General features: G+C 43.5%; 1 protein-coding gene across 3 annotated transcripts in view; it reads right to left on the bottom strand.

The window, feature by feature from the left end:
- LDLRAD3 (low density lipoprotein receptor class A domain containing 3) overlaps positions 1–17,326 on the bottom strand; it is a 291,617-nt gene that overhangs the window by 207,161 nt on the left and 67,130 nt on the right. Inside the window, exon 1 of one of the 3 annotated variants that reach the window (XM_030794709.1) lies at positions 6,133–6,240. The exons of the other annotated variants lie outside the window; for them this stretch is intronic. The gene's annotated coding sequence lies outside the window, so the exon portion shown is untranslated. Of the gene's footprint in view, positions 1–6,132; positions 6,241–17,326 lie in introns of those variants that run through there. 3 annotated transcript variants of the gene reach the window in all.

Below are 17,326 nucleotides of genomic sequence, written 5' to 3'. Positions count from 1 at the left end.
ATTGATTAAATTCAAAATATTTTCATAATCATTGGGAACAATTTTCTGTAATACAGGTCTACTAAGAAAAAAATGGAATTCTTTTTGGGAAGGGTAATTAATATTTCACTTAATTGAAGTTCAAAGTTAGTGCTTCCCATTATCAAAATATATTATAAATGTCTGATTTTTTTCCCAACCATTTAAATATGTAAAAACCATACCTGGCTCAGAGGAGTGTCCACAAGCAGGTGATGGCTGGCTTTAGCCCATCTGCCAACTGACTCCCTGCACTAGAAGACTACAGACTTATGTAAAATAAGAAAATGACAAAAGTGGCCAATCCCAAGGCATATCCTCCCTATCCCATCACATCCACCACTCTGAAATGAGCCCCATTGTTGACTGGCTGCTCCCAACACCATGTCTTCTTGCTGCAGCATCCTCAGCAACTAGCAAGTGCCAGGTGCCTGGAAGACCCTCCATAAATGCCTACTGACTGCATGAACGGGCAATGGAACCTGCTGACCCTTAAGAACCTTTCCAGTTCTGACAAACTGTTAAATTCTGTGAATTTATCTAAACGGGAGTTGAACCCGTTTATAATCTGCCACGCAATATGCAATGGATAAATGAGATTGGGGTGAAGAACACTTCTGGGCTCCCAGGAGTAAAGGCCCTGAAGTCAAGAGCTTCTGGAAGAACTTTTGCAAGCGCTTGCTTTTCACTCACACCCATGTCCTTGCCAAGGGCTGGCTGCCAGTCAGGCCTGGGAGAGAACCCGGAGCAGGAGCCATCCTCCCATGCCTTCTGTCTTTTCAGCTCAATCAGCAGCAGCAGGACGAAGTGAGTTGGGCACATCGCTAAACTGAAGGAGACAACTTTACAACCAATTTTATCTGGCTTGTGATAAGCCAGGGCTTATGAGAGCGTCAATCGACTCTGCACTTCAGCACCTCTCAGGAACAGCCACTGCCCAAGAAGAAGGATTTTGCTACAACCCCAAGTTCAGCCCAGCCCCTTGTGCCCAGGAACAGCTGCAACAATTTCCACAGCCACTGGGAACCATTCGATAGCCTCTCTTCTGCTCCACGCAGATGCCTCCAGGCAGGGCAAATATGGAAAATACCAAAGCCAACTAAGCAGTAAGGCCAGAAAAGCAAAATGATCTTTATACAGACCCCAAAGTGTATCTCTATGAGCTCAGGGTAAGGAAGAGATTCTTAAATAAGACTCGAAGCACAGGCCACAAAGGAGAAGACTGATAAATACAACTGCATTAAAATGTAAGACTCCTAATCCTCAATAGATATTATACATAAAGTTGAAAGAGAAGCCACGAACTAGAAGATTATCTGCCACATGTATAACCCACGAAGTATCAATATCTAGAATTTTCTGACAAAATGGTATAAGAAAATACAAGCAGCCCAGTAGAAAAATGGACAAAGCACATGAACAGGTACTTTCACTGATGAGGAAACTCAAATAGCCACTTAATATATACTCAATCTCACTTGTAATCAAAGAATGATTAATGGAACAAGAGGGCTCTCTTTCACACCCATCAGACTTGCAAAAATTTGAAGCCTGACATTCTTAAGTGGCGAGAAGATGGGGAGGGGGAGGAACAGGAACTCACACACGGCACATCTGAAGAGCAATTTGGCAACTCCTAGTGAAGCTCACACACTTTTGTTACTGGAAAAGGGTCTCGATCCAGACTCCAAGAGAGGGTTCTTGGATCTCATGTAAGAAAGAATACGAGGCGAATCCAGAGTAACGTGAGAGCAAGTTTATTAAGAAAGCAAAAGAATAAAAGAATGGCTACTCCATAGGCAAAGCAGCCCCAAGGGCTGCTGGTTGCTCATTTTTATGGTTATTTCTTGATTACGTGCTAAACACAGGGTAGATTATTCATAAGTTTTCTAGGAAAAGGGGTGGGCAATTCCTGGAAGTGAGGACTCCTCCCCATTTTAGACCATATAGGGTAACTTCCTGACGTTGCTATGGCATTTGGAAACTGTTATGGCACTGGTGGGAGTGTCTTTTAGCATGCTAATACATTGTAATTAGCATATAATGAGCAATGAGGATGACCAGAGGTCATGTTCCTCGCCATCTCGGTTTTGGTGGGTTTCAGCTGGCTTCTTTACTGAAACCTGTTGTATCAGCAGGTCTTTATGACCTGTATGTTCTGCCAACCTCCTGCCTCATCCTGTGACTTAGAATGCCTAACCTCCTGGGAATGTGGCCCAGTAGGTCTCAGCCTTATTTTACCCAGCCCCCTCCCTATTAAGATGGAATCACTCTGGTTTAAATGCCTCTGACACTTTGACCCAGCCAATCCTAATAAATACTCTAGGCCTAGGGACAAACATGTACATGTGCACAGGGTGACAGCAAGAGAACATTCAGTGAGACACTACTATAATACAAAACTATAAGACAAACTAAATGTTCATCAAAAGGAGAATGGATGAGAAAACAGGGTACATTCACACAATGAAAGGCTACTCAGAGTTCAATTAAATGAACTAGGGTTTACATCACTCAACACAGGTAAATCTGAGAAACCTACTGCTAAGTGAAAAGAGCGAACTGCAGAATATCACCTACATCCTGTTTAAAAAATACTATTTTAATGGATACATACAGATTTTTTAAATGTACAGGAGAGGTAAATATCAAATTCAGGGCCGGGTGTGGTAGCTCACATCTGTAATCCTAGCACTTTGGGAGGCCAAGGCGGGCAGATCATCTAAGGTCGGGAGTTTGAGACCAGCCTGACCAACATGGTGAAACTCCATCTCTACGAAAAATATAAAAATTAGCTGGGCATGGTGGCGCATGCCTATAATCCCAGCTACTCAGGAGGCTGGGGCAGGAAAATCACTAGAACCCGGGAGGCGGAGGTTGCAGTGAGCCAAGATCATGCCATTGCACTCTAGCCTGGGCAACAAGAGCAAAACTCCATCTCAAACAAAAAAAAAAAAATCAAACTCAGGATCATGGGTACCTCTGGCAACTGGGATCGTACACAATGAACTTCAAATGCAAGATTTCTGTCTTAAAAAAAAAATCCGGGCCGGGCGCGGTGACTCACAGCTGTAATCCCAGCACTTTGGGAGGCCGAGGTGGGCAGATCACAGTCAGGAGATCAAGACCATCCTGGCTAACATGGTGAAACCCCGTCTCTACTAAAAAATACCAAAAATTAGCCAGGAGTGGCGGCGGGCGACTATAGTCCCAGCTACTCAGGAGGCTGAGGCAGGAGAATGGCGTGAACCCTGGAGGCGGAGCTTGCAGTGAGCGGAGATCACACCACTGCACTCCAGACTGGGAGGGAGAGAGAGACTCCATCTTGAAAAAAAAAAAAAAATCTGAAGCCAGCATAGCAAAATATTAGAATTCAGTGGAACTGGGTGTAGGCACACAGCGGGATTTGTGCTATTCTTGGTAACTTTTCTCTACCCTTTAAAAAATGTTTCATTGCTAAAATTTTATTATAAGGAACAAAAATTACACTAATATTTTAGAAAAAAAAAACATATCAAAGACATATGGAAGCATTTACCACTATATTCTCGCTTCAAAAACCCCACCAACTACAAAGGAATGCGAGATAAAAGGGGGCAAGTGTTCATACTGGAAAAGAAAGAGCAAATGCAAAGACCTTCTTCTGGGAGATTCCATCTATTATGAGCTCTTTTCGTATTCTGAAAGGCAGCAACAGTTGCAGGGTAGAAGCTGATTGTGGAGGAAAAAATAAACTTATCTCCTAAGATAGATTTACCCACCAAACTTACTAAGCCATGACATTCCAAAAACAGAAATAGCAAGGCCTAGCCAGTAGGTCAGATATTTTTTGAATACTAACTCCCTAAGAAGTCAGGGTGAGGAAAGCCACAGTAAAGCTGTCTTCCTTAGAATAGTCCCCACCATCTGCCTCCTCGCCCCTCAACATGGGGCTGCAGAAGGCTGAGCAAGGCCCAGATGGGCTCAGCTGGGGATAGCCAAGGCTGTGACTTGGTAGGGCACCCTGGCTTTTGCAACTAAGGAGGGGCCAAAGGCCCAGAGCAGAGTCAAAACCCAGGGTGGCCAGCACAGAAGAAGTGGTTTGACGGTGAAGGATGGGGGAAGGCAAGGAAACTGGACAGTGAAGTCCAATCCCTTGTCCTCCCTTCTGGGAAGGCAGTCTGTTAAAAAGAGCATGAGCTCAGGAGTGAGCCAGACTTGGGTTCTAATGCCTAATTCTCTTATGACCATAACTAGCTGTGGCAACTTCAGACAAGTGAGCTACCCTCTCTGAGCTTCAATTTTCCATTTGTAAAACTGAGGAAACCCCACCTCCCTGGCAGCATAGCTGAGGGATAGAGGGATGATAGATACAAATAATGACAAAGATATGGATATAGATATAGATACGGATATAGCTATATAGATATAAAATATATAAAAATATAGGTAAAATGTGGACACACAAGAGACAGAAGGATAAAGTATATATAAGAGAGCAGGTAGCATATACTTGGGGTTTAATAAATGGTACTAGTATATGTTACTCCTTCCTTCCCTCCATACATTCTTACTGACTCTCTGAGTCAGAGAAGGCTGGGTCCCTTTTCTCTTCCTGCCTCTCTAGAGTGGGTGTAGCCTGGTCAGATGGGAAGCCTGCTGGAATTTGGGCTGGTTGGCTGGAACCTGGTGGTCACTTAGATCCAGAAAAGCAGATTGTGGGGCCAGACACCAGGTTTTAAGGACACAGTTAAAGAGCTCCCAGTGCAGACCCTGGCTGTGTGTCTTCTCATACGCGATGGCCTCAGCTCAATTATTCCTAAGAAATAATTAGCCCTCCCTAAATCATTCCTAGAGCTCTTTAATAGCAGCCATACTATATACATGAACCAACCCTTCCAAACAACTATAAAGCTATAAAGCAGGTCAAATGAGAAAGACATATGGGACTCGCCACTGGGCTTCGGGGGAGTTGCTTCACTTCCCTGAGCCTCAGTTTCCCCATGCATAAAGTAAGGCAGTAACAGATGACAAGCAAATTCCCCCACTCATTCTTTGTTTCTGTGGACTCATAATCATCCCCATAGCAGGCAAACACACATCATCTGCCTGTCCTAGATAGAGTCTTCGGCATTTAAAAATAATAAGCGGGATTGACATAGAGCTCCTCCTCTGAAGGACTGAAAATATCCTTGAAAGGCACGTACTGAAGATAGTTCCTCCTGTTTAATACAGAGAGACTAAAACCCAGATATCAACCAGCTCATCAAAAGGCAGTGCTGGAGTTGGCCAAAGAATCCAGGTCTCCAGCTCCCAGATGAGACCCAATTCTGACCTTTGCACTTTACAACTCTGACCTTCTCTACTGTCAGCTAGGAGATGGCTAGTCCCCATGGCCCCCTGCAACAGGAGAAAATAATCTCCAAAGGGACGGGAATCACACCTGCCTCCCGTTCCCTATGGATTAAAGGGCCTCTCTGGTTCACTTCAATTATCTATAATCTTCCATCATGTCTGAGCAAATAAATGATTATTTGGCTTATCACTTCTGATTGGGAAAGCAACCCCGCCAGGGAGATCAAAAACGCCAGCCTGTTTCCGTCAAGCAAAGAGGGTGTGCATATTAACCGGTGAGTCCTTTTAAATTTTCTTAAGTAGCTTAATCCATTAAACTGGTCCATCCCGCTTCTACAATCTGCTCACGCAGGCACACTCCCTCCTGAGCACGACGACAGGCCCTCCATCATGAGGAATTAGCTGACTTCTTGAGCAAATGATGTTTGTACATCTAGAAAGTGCCAGAGTTAAGCAGTGTTTCCCACTGGAGTCCCCACTTTAGTATGCATATCTGTATGATCGCAGCTTTCAGACCTCCTGAGGAAGCAATTTACCTTTGCGAGAGACTATCGAGTTCGGTAAATCTGTTTTAAAGGGCTGAAACTGTGTAGACGAACCTGTTTGGGGTTTCCAGATTGCAAAGGGTAGCCTATGAAAAGGTAGCTTATGATCTTCCAGAAAACGAAGCAAGTTTAAAAATTAAAGATGGATTATAGAGCCCTTCTCATTTGAGTCAGCCCTGCAGCCCATACACTGAATTCTACTACCATTACTTTCCAAGCTCAGGAAATTACTTACCTGCCCTGTGCCTCAGTTTCCTTATATATAAAACAGAGATTGACCAAATGCAAACTTGACAGGCTCCCTGGATAATCAAAGGGCTGTTCTGTCCATCTTGATATTGGAGCCAAGTAGTCAGAGACCTGAAAACATTAGAATTCTCACTGCGTATCACTCACACCAGAAAACCTCTTAAAGAAAAAAAAAATACTAAAATTCAGTAGAAGCTTCTGAATTTTTCACACATTTTATGACAGCATGCAGATAGTGGCCATAAGATTAAGTAGAGCTCATTTCCTAAAGGTGTTATTATTCACGATTAAAGAATTACTATGATATAAAGACTAGATGTAATGTAGGTACATAACATGTCATTTCATAAGACAAAGCATTCTAATGTAGTTACATGATTAATAATTAGAGGAAGGGTGATCTGAAGTGTAAAAGGATCCACCCTGAACTGAATACAATAGAATCATACCAGGCGAGATGAAAGAACAGAAGGGAACTGTTTATTAGGAAACGAATTTCAGTAAATTGAAATAACGTGTGCCACAGTGTGGGTCCAGTTCTTCAGGTGACTCCACTGCTCCCTGCTAACAGGGGCAACTCAATACCAAGATGCTGGAAGAAGTCAAAGGCCTGGTGAATGCTTGAGACCATGATTAACCTTTAAATACGTTTGAGGCCAGGCACAGTGGCTCATGCCTGTAATCTCAGCACTTGGCAGGGCTCAGGTGGGAGGATTACTTGAGCCTAGAAGTTCAAGACCAGCCTGGGGTATATAGTGAGACGTCATTTCTACCAAAAAAAAAAAAAGAAGAAGAAGAATTAAAAATTAGCCAGGCATGGTGGCATGTGCCTGTAAGTCACAGCTACTCAGGAGGCTGAGGTGGGAGGATCACTTGAGCCTGGCAGGCAGAGGTTGCAGTGAGCCAAGATCATGCCACTGCACTCCAGCCTGGGAGACAGAGCCAGACCCCATCTAAAACAAAACAAGGTTTAAACCCTATAGTCTGCATATTCTTCAATCCCTTGCCATCTGTCCGGTTCCCACCACCATCACTCTCTCCTGAATCTGTCTTCACAAAGTCACCAGGGGGCCTCCCAATCATTGAATTCAAACGTTAATTTTCCATCTTTTCCTTAGGCACAATTCTGCTGCTTTGGATCAGCTAGATCATTCCCTCCTTCTGAAACTCCATTCCCTTGGCCACCCTCACACCATATTCTACTCTTCCTCTGCCTCCCGTTGACACACACCTGGCTCTCTGAACATTCCTTCTCAGTCATCATGGAAGCTCCTTTCCCTCCCTTAACAGCCTTCAGAGTTTTGCTCCCAACTGCTTAAGCAAGCGACATCTTCCCTAGTTAAGTCATTTTGTCCACTATTAGTTGGACCTTTATGGTGACAACTTCCAAACCAACACCGCCAATTCAGCTCTCTTCCCTTCAACAACATCCTCCACTCTTGGCTTCACATTTCCAACCCGTATTGCCAAAGATACTTCTATCCCTGGCACAAGCTCAGCATGTCCAAAACAGAATGTTGGGGTTTTCTTCTAAAGCTGCTCCTCCTGCATCATGCGCTATCTCAGCTGGTAGAACCACCAACCGTCCCTCTCCCTCACCCCCACCGCCATCAACCAACTGATGCTTTCATTAATATGTCCCACCCCTGCCACTCACAACCCTAGTCCAAATGCTTCTCTTACCTCTTTGGCACTAATGGCTTTCTTACTGGTTTTCCTGGCTCCAGTCTTGGCCTCTAAAAGCATCCTTCATACAGCTGTAGAACAAATCTGACCATGTCACATGCTGTTTCAAATCCCCATTCCACAGCGGGTAAAACTCAAGGTCCCTGGGTCAGCAGAGGCGGCCCTGGGTATCCTGGCCAGCCTACCTCTCCAGGGGTTTTCTCCCTAGTCCCCCAAGACAACGTACAAGCCCCCACTCAGACCTCTCAACAGAGCTTATGCAAACCTCTATCTCTTCATTTCCCATAATGCTCCACAAATTTCTGCTGGGTGCCTTTCTTCCCTCCACAACTCATGAGCAACTTTTATACTAGAGGAGGGAATGTGTTCTAATGTAGCCCAGAGCCCACAACAGAGTGTCTATCGAAATGGAGAGAGAAAAAGGAGGGAAAAATGGACAGTTGCTTCCCTGTGCTAAAATGCTATAAACATTTTGTGGATTATTCCTTCAAATTAGGATTATTCCTCCATCTTGTGGACAGTCCCTATTTGCATGCATTTTAAGATTACAGAACTAAAACGTCTCTTCACGCTCAGATAATAACTTGCTTATTTTAAAAGGTAGGAGTGGGCATATGAACCAAAAATTCATGTTTTTATTCATACTATTTTTATTCATATTATTATTTTCTTTCCTGAGAAGGCTATGGACCCTAGGATTTTCTGTGAGGCAACCTTTACCTCCAGGTTAGCTTGAGTGTAAACCAGTAATTCTTCATGGCTCAAAGTAAAAATTCAGATGTACTCCAGTACTTCATACTGCAACTTTGGCAGGTAAAAGTTTGCCTCCAGAACTCTGGGGCACAAGGACTTTGCATGTGATAACATGTGCTGTCAGCATCATCTGACACAGCTGCCCATAGACAAACCCAGCATTCTGTGATGACCCATGCCCACAGAGCCAGCTCACAGGAAATCAAGGTCGGACACATGTTAAAGGGGAAGAGAGCCAGGCCCAGGTGCATCTGGCAGGTGACCACGCCTCTCTGAGCCAGCCCTCTGTTTCTGCTCTGCACTGGGTGGCAGACAGCCTTTCAATCAAGCCTCCAGTCCTCCATCCACAGAGAGGTTGATTCACCTTCTCCCCATGGTGAATCCCAAACCATTAGCACCCTACCTTTGGCCTTTATTTGTTTCTTTCTGTATCCAGGGAATAGTGACAGCTGCAACACAGTGATGGGCCACTGTGCTCTGGGACTCTCACCCAGAGCAGGCAAACGCACAAGCCCTTTACTACTGGAGAGGTAAGGGTGGGCTGGCAGGAATGAAGGAGCCTAAAGGGGTTCAGTCGAGAGCTTGCCTCTGTTATCAATGGCCACTGAAGCGCTGGGACCCAGGCCCTTGGCCACCCCATTCCTGGAAGCTCTGGTGCCCTATGAACAATGAGGCCAGGTTATCTACCTATATGGAAGGTGATAGCTCTCCACATGACCTGGATGTGAAGAGAGGAATACTGGCTCCACATGAAGCAAGACTGACATAGGAAATGCCAGCAGAATAAAGAAACATAATGAACCAGAGTGCCAGCACATCTCCAGAGACTCTCCCTGTCTCTCCTTTTGTCAATCAAGTGCCTTTATGCTAACATGAGAGACCACGGTTTTTAAGAGACACGCGGCAAGAGATCCAGCTTTGCACTGAACACCCACAATAATCAGCTCCAACAGGCTCCAACCCCTGCCTGGCATGGCTCACTTTCCACCTCACATCACAATCCACCCCGTGCTGCACAAATGATAATGCATTTACAGACAGCCGGACTCTCTAGCCAGGAGGAAAAATTTCACCGAATTAAATAAAAACAAAGCAGAAAACCAAAGCCTTCAATGCCAGAAGGAAGTACTTGGTCTTTTATAGAGCTTTATAGCCAGAAATGCCCACCAAGATTTTTTTTTTTCTAAATGCGTGTTTTAAAATAATCCTTTATGTCCCTAATTGGAACTCCTTAAAAATCAGTAAGAGAATTGCAAACAAACCAAGAAAAAAAATGAATAAAGAAAATAAGCAAGCATGGCACAAAAAATAAACATGGCTAATAAATGAAAAGATGCACAGCCTCACTAGCAGGTAAACAAATGCAGGTGAAATGCCATTTTTTAAAACAATGTGATTGGCAAAAGTTGAAAAGATGGGTACTCTTGAGGGTTGGCAGGGTGAGGAAACTGGCACCCTCAGACCCTACTGGTGGGAGTATAAATTGGTACAATCTCTCTAGGGCCATTTGACAGCACCTGGCACAATTTATAATGAGCTTACCTTTGGACCCACTGATTGTATTTCTAGGAATCTAGCCTTCGAAATATATAAATGCAGGGAGAAACACATAAAAGGTTGGGTTTTTTTATTTATAGCATCACTTGCAAAAGTTCAAAACTTTAAAGAACTTAAGTATCTATAAGAGGAGATGGGTAAATGAAAGGGATCTTCAAAAAGTCTGTGAAAACGCATATTATGAAAAAACTATGCATGGATTTTAAAATTTTTTTGTACCCAAATAAACTCGTACTAACTTGTTATAACATGTCTGAACAGGATCAAGCTTGAGGCACTAAGAAGGATAAGACATCAGTTTGAAAAAAAGCCCCTATCGGAGCAACATGAATTCTGCTAAAACTGAAGCAAGAACAAACATCAAATTTATGATGAAGCTTGGGTGAAAGGATGATGAAATCACGGATGCTTTACAAAAAGTTTATGGGAACAATGCCCCCCGCCAAAATCAGCAGTTTACAAACACCTAACTCATTTTGACAGGGCAAGACAGTGTTCAAGATGAAGCCTGCAGCCACAGACCATCCACGTCAACTTTTAAGGAAAAAATTCATCTCGTTTGTGCCCTAATTAAACAGGATCCATGATAAACAACAGAAATAATAACCAATGCCACAGACATCTCAACTGGTTCAGCTTACACAATTCTGACTGAAAAATTGAAGTTTCTACCTGATGAATGCCAAAACTGGTGCACCCAGATTAGCTACACAGTAGAACAGAGCTTTCAATGGAAATTTTAAACAAGTGGGATCAAGATCCTGAAGCACATCTTTGAAGAACTGTATTAAATGAAACAAGGGCCAGATGTAGTGGCTCATGCCTATAATTCCAGCACTGTGGGAGGCCAAGCGGGTGGATCACTTGAGGTCGGGAGTTGGAGATCAGCCTGGCCAATATGGTGAAATCCCGTCTCTACTAAAAATACAGTCATGGGGCATGGGGGTGCACAACTGTAATCCCAGCTACTCGGGAGGCTGAGGCACTAGAATTGCTTGAATCTGGGAGGTGGAGGTTGCAGTGAGCCAAGATCATGCCAATGCACTCCAGCCTGGAGAACAGAGCAAGACTCCGTCTCAAAAAAAAAAAAAAAAAAAGATGATAAAATATGGCTTAATCAGTACAATCATGAAGAAAAAGCACAATCAAAGCAATGGCTACCAAGAGGTGAAAGTAATCCAGTCACAGCGAATGTTGACCAGTCAAGAGTAAAGGTCATGGCAACAGTTTTTTGGGATACTTGAGAGCTATTTTGCTTGTTGGCTTTCTGGAAGGCCAAAGAACAATAATGTCTGCTTATTATGAGAGGTTTTAAGAAAGTTAGCCAAAGCTTTGGCAGAAAAATGCCCCAGAAAGCTTCACCAGAGAGTCCTCCTCTATCCTAGTAATGCCCCCTGCTCGATTCATCTCATCCTACAGGGCAATTTTTTGAGAATTTCAATGGGAAGCCATGAGGCAGCCTCCTTACAGTCTTGGCTTCTGATTTTGTCCCCTAATCCTAAAAATCTTTCAAGGGCAAACATTTTTCTTCAGTTAATAATGTAAAAAACACATTGACATGGTTGAATTCCCAGAACCCCCAGTTCTTTAGGGATGGACTAAATGGTTGGTATCATCGCTTACCAAAGTGCCTTGAACTTGATGAAGCTTATGTTGAGGAGTACAGTTTATATTTCTATCTTTTAATTCTGTCTTTCCACGAACTTTCTGAGGTCCCCTCCTATGATGCAATATAGCCATACTACCACATCAGCCTTTAAAAAGAATTCAGGTGTTAGAATGTGCTGACACGGAAGAATAGCCACAATAGAGTCAGAAGGGAAAGAGCAAATTGGAAAACAATCTGTATAGCAGAATCCCATGTTTGTTCATCGCTAGAGATGTAGATGTACAGTGTACTGGTATTTACATTTATACCTGCACAGTCTTAGAACACACACTCTGCAGGAAAGGAACTGAGAGGTCCTTTTAGAATGTGGGTATATTTTCTATTGGTATCTTTTCTTCAGAACCAATTGCTTAAAATGTCACCATAGTAAATATGCCTGGAGAACTTATGAGAGCAGCCAAGATGATTTAGGGGAGAGGTTGCATAGCACTGCTCATTATAAAAATACATACACACAGAGAAAGATTTGCTCCTTTAACATTAAGAAACAAAACCCAAAAGGAAACAGTCATCTTACTCATCAAATTACAAAATATTTTCATGAAGCATTCCTTAAAACACAAGAGAAGCAAGTTTGGGATAAGAGTACTTGATACAGTCAGAAACTAATAGTCCCAAATGTTGGCTCAAACTAAAAAGAAAAACTGAACAAGGAATCACTTAGAGAAACCTGTGGATGACTGCTTATTAATGAGTTATACAAAATCACCCAAGGGCTATGTTTTCTTTTATTCCCTTTTAGAACACAAATGTATTCTATAAAAGCTCCTATGAGCCACCTTCCACAGCCACACTTCTCCCCTCCCTTCTGGCCAGCCCCACTCCCCACAAGAGGCCCACACCTCAGTTGCCTGGGTGGGATGCCTCTGACTCTGATTAAGGGATGTAAACGTCATTCGTCGTCTGCGGGGAATGTGGCAGGTCTCTCCAAATCTCACTTGCCCTCCCTGTGAGCTCACATTTATAGCCTGCTCTGGACTCCTGTTTCCACGCTACTGGGTCTTCCAGGTGGCATCAGGCCACCATTTCTGCTGGAAAACAGAGGAGCTCATTCAAGGGCGCCTGGAACAAGAGTGCTGGAGTCTGGAGCCCAAGGCTTGTGGGATGTCGGGTCGCCAAAGTTTTGGAGTTGTCCTTGCAACCCAAGTGGGTGGAGGGTTATCCTACAACCCACCTCCTGGAAGATGAGGTAGAAACTAGATCTTTTTAATGTGGAGTAAAAGGAGCCAGACATTCTTGCCAGTTCAAAAACAGAAGACAGGAATCTGTGATGTTGGAAGTCAGAATAGCGGCGGGGGGCGGGGGGAGGATGGAGTAGGGGCACCTCCGGGCCTCTGGGGTTGGCAATGCTGTACTTCTTGAGCTAAGCCCTGGTTCCCCAGGTGTGTTTACTTCATGAAAATTCATAGAGCTCCCCAGTTAACATCTGCGCGCTCTTTGGTATCTGCGTTAAGTTTCCATAAAAAGTTTACTTAAATAAAAAATTAAAAACATGTTTTTGAACAGCATAGCTGGCTCATAGACACCATTCCTCTCCTTTCTTCCTTCTACAGCCTGAGCCACCAGCAACCTCACTATCAAGTCCAAGAGTTCACAATGCAATGACAAGGGGTGGGGACGGGGACAGGCAATGGGGGCAGGGGGCGGGGGGCGGGGGGGGGGATGGCATGTCCGGGATTTATTTTTAATTGATTCACTCATTTTCTCCGAATACTCAAAACAGCCCCACTCCTTTTCTGCAATGCCCAAAATGGCACGAGCCACACCCTGATAAACCCCAAGCATGCAAACTTCTCAGACCTGGCGCAAGGCTCTGTGGTGGCATCTACTGAAGCTCGGCTTAACAGCCAGACTCTGGGATGCATTCAGAAAAGTCTACATGGCTGCTGTCACTTCGGTTCCAAAATGAATCTGAACAGAGAGTAGGGGACTCGCCTCCTGGAAGCCAATTCCAGCTCCAGTTAACAATCCAACTCACTTTCCAAACTCTTCTGGGATTATTCTCGGTTATCAGGAATCTTAGGGGGGTCTTCACTGAACTTTTCTATGTGGTTTGTCTGGGGGCTCCCCGCTTCTTTTGTTTAAACATTTTTTATTTGTCTTTGGCAAAAAATAAAAATAAAAATAAATCATAAAGTTTATAGCAAACTATACAGAGAGAAAAGCAATCCAGAATAATTTATGTTTGATGAGTCTACAGATTAGGCAACTGAGTGCTGGTTTCTGCCTGCAGCCAAGGGAGATGTCTGAACCTGGCTTTCTTCCTCTTTTTTGCCATAATAACTCTTTCAAAAAGGCACTGCCCTGTCACCACCGCTGCCCAGATAGATGTTCAGGAAGGAGTCTGAACCCCGGGAGAGGAAGGCTGATTTCACCTCGCCAGCAAAGTTTCTGCCACCTCCCCACAGCAGGCAGGAAAGGAGGGAGCAGGTGTGATGGGCCACCCAGCCAAGGGGAGTTGTGACTTTAAGAGCATTCCAGGCATTTCCATCACTGTGCGTACCATGCACATCCCATACTGCACCCTTTCAGCTGCTTCCATTCCTTGGGCACAACAGAAGTTATCATTTCCCATAATGGTGTTATACAGCATTTTCATTAAAGGCTAGGCTGGTAATACCATTCCTTTGTATTTAGTACACAGCTCCATGCCGGTCATGCACCCCTCTCTCTGTCTATCTGTCTGTCTCTCTTTCTCAGATCAGCTTCTTGTATTCCCACAAAACAGCTTCTGTTCAAACTTCCACCCAGAGCAACTCAATCTCCAGACACCTCCCCAACCCCAGTAAAAATCCCAAACTTGTGTAAACACGCAAAGGTCTGCTCAAAGCTCGGCCTCCAAGAACAGCGAGGCGTGGAAGGAACACCTCAGCACACACTTGCCAGGCCCAAGAATCACAGGCCCACAGTTCAGCAACAGGACACACAACCAAAAACCACAGGAGGAAAGTTTTCAAAAGAAAGACTTTTTTACAAAGTATCTTTATTGAGGAAAAAAAGGGGGTGTGCCTGCAAAGTCTGCCTTACCTTAGCTCTCCACCAACGTCTTCCTGATCCTACCGGACAACAATTATCTACGGGGCAGCAGCAAAACTGGTGGATGGGAGGCAGAAAGACTTCAAGGCATCTGTAACAGCCACTATCAATCACCCCAGTTAGACAGAAGGAAAAAACTCAGGCACACTCCCCCGGGGGGTTGCAAACTCCTGAGAAGAAAAGGAAACAGACTTTGTAAAACACCATCCAAAGAAATAGACATCACTCCTAAAGAATATACAGCACATATATACCATGGAATACTATGCAGCCATAAAAAAGAATGAGTTCATGTCCTTTGCAGGGACATGGATCAAGCTGGAAGCCACCACTCTCGGCAAACTAACACAGGAACAGAAAACCAAACACTACATGTTCTCACTCATAAGTGGGAGTTGAACATGAGAACACATGGACACAGGGAAGGGAACATCACACACAGGGGCCTGTAGGGGGGTGGGGGGCGAGGGGAGGGAGAGCATCAGGACAAATACCTAATGTATGCAGGGCTTAAAACTTAGACAATGGGTAGACAGGTGCAGCAAACCACCATGGCACATGTATACCTATGTAACAAACCTGCACATTCTGCACATGTATCTTGGAACTTACAGTAAAAAAAAAAAAAAAAGAAGAAGAAACAGACATCATTCCTTCAAAGTCCCTTTACATCAGCAAGCTGCTGAGAGGCTAAGAAGCCCTGCTAATAAGCACACAATTTCAGAAAAAATGTATTATTACCAAACTGCCCTTATGAATCAGGCATTATCCTCAGTACTGCTCAAAGGACAAGAGATAAGAACACTCAGCGATATTTGGAAAACAAAATATTTCTCAGGTTGCCTGTACAAATAAGGAACAGCATTTCTATCTCTAAATATACCACATATAATCACCTTTGGGCAAGCTGATTTATACAAAATGGACATTTTTTATATTTCAAAATTAACGGTAACTTTAGAAGTATAATGGAGACAGAATTGAAACTGTATACATTTCCATCCTCTGCTCCCAAACATCTGACTTTTTTCTTTTCAACTTTTCCATCCAGCTTTTTTCCAGTTTCAAAATTCCCAGAAGTTCACATCTTGAAATACAATGGTCCTCCCTTTTCTGTGGTTTTGTTTTTTGCAGTTTCAGTTACCCTCAGTCAATGGACTTCTGAAAATATTAATGGAAAATTCCAAAAATAAACCATTCATAAGTTCTGAATTGTGGTCCAATTCTGAGCTGTGTGATGAAATCTCGTGTCATCCTGCTCTGTCCTGCCCAGGATATGAATCTTCCCTTTGTCCAGCATACACACACTGTCTACGCTATCTGCCTATTAGTCACTTAGGAACGGTGTCAGTTATCAGATCAACTGCCTCTGTCTTGCAATGTTTGTGTTTCAGTAAACAATTTTATTTAACAATGGCCCCAAAGCACAAGAGGAGTGATGCTGGTAATTCAGGTATGCCAAAGAGAAGCTGTAAAGTGCTTCCTTTAAGTGAAAACGTGAAAGTTCTCCACTTAGTAAGGAAAGAAAAAAAATCTTATGCTGAGGTTGCTAAGATGTACAGTAAGAACAAATTTTCTATCTGTGAAATTGTGAAGAAGGAAAAAGAATTTGTGCTAGTTTTGCTGTCACACCTCAAACTGCAAAAGTTACATCCAGGGTGCGTGATAAGTGCTCAATTAGGATGGAAAAGGCATTAAATTTGTAGGTGGAGCACATGGACAGAAATAGCTTCCAACTGACAGCAATTTGGTACTATATTCGGTTTCAGGCATCCACTGGGGGTCTTGAAATGTACCCCCCGAAGATAAGGGGAGGCTACTATAGAATATATTAATCAGAATTCCTAACCCCTAGAGACTTTAAAATATAGAAGAACAACAATCTAAACTGATTAACTAAAATCAATAGTAAGAAACCACTTTTGAAGAAAATAGCAAACTTCTATGACCGTGCCTGCCTTCTTCCCCACAGTTATGCAGTTAGACTATGAAGTCAAACAGTCATGATGCTGGTGACAGGCCGCCACTCAGACTTCCCTCAGACGTGATGCCTGCATTCGTGGAGCACCCACTATGTGTTAGAGCCTGCACTGGTGCTTTCTGTTTGTCATTTAATACACACTGCATCCCTACTGGGAAGCTATTCATGCCCATTTTCCAGATGAGGAAATTGAGGTTCAAGATGACAAGCCAGGTAATGAGAACTAGGATGCAAATCAAGCTCTAACTGGCTCCCTAAATCTCTTTCCAACTGATCTCTGACCAAAATAGCAGAATAGACCTGTTGATGAAGAATACATAAGTTACAATTGCTTATGGTTCTCTCTCCACCCTTTCAAAAGTTATAATATCAGTATTATTGAGGTAGCAGAACGTTTGATACACAAATCCCAAGTTAATTATACATCTGAAATGTTGAAGGACCACCCAAATCTAGACTACAGCAATGATCACTGTGTTCTCACTGCTAAAATTCCTA

Source organism: Nomascus leucogenys, chromosome 15 (assembly GCF_006542625.1).
Source record: "Nomascus leucogenys isolate Asia chromosome 15, Asia_NLE_v1, whole genome shotgun sequence".
Lineage (NCBI taxonomy): Eukaryota > Metazoa > Chordata > Mammalia > Primates > Hylobatidae > Nomascus > Nomascus leucogenys.
Note: the sequence above shows the minus strand (reverse complement) of the source record. Positions and strands in the feature narration are given on the sequence as shown.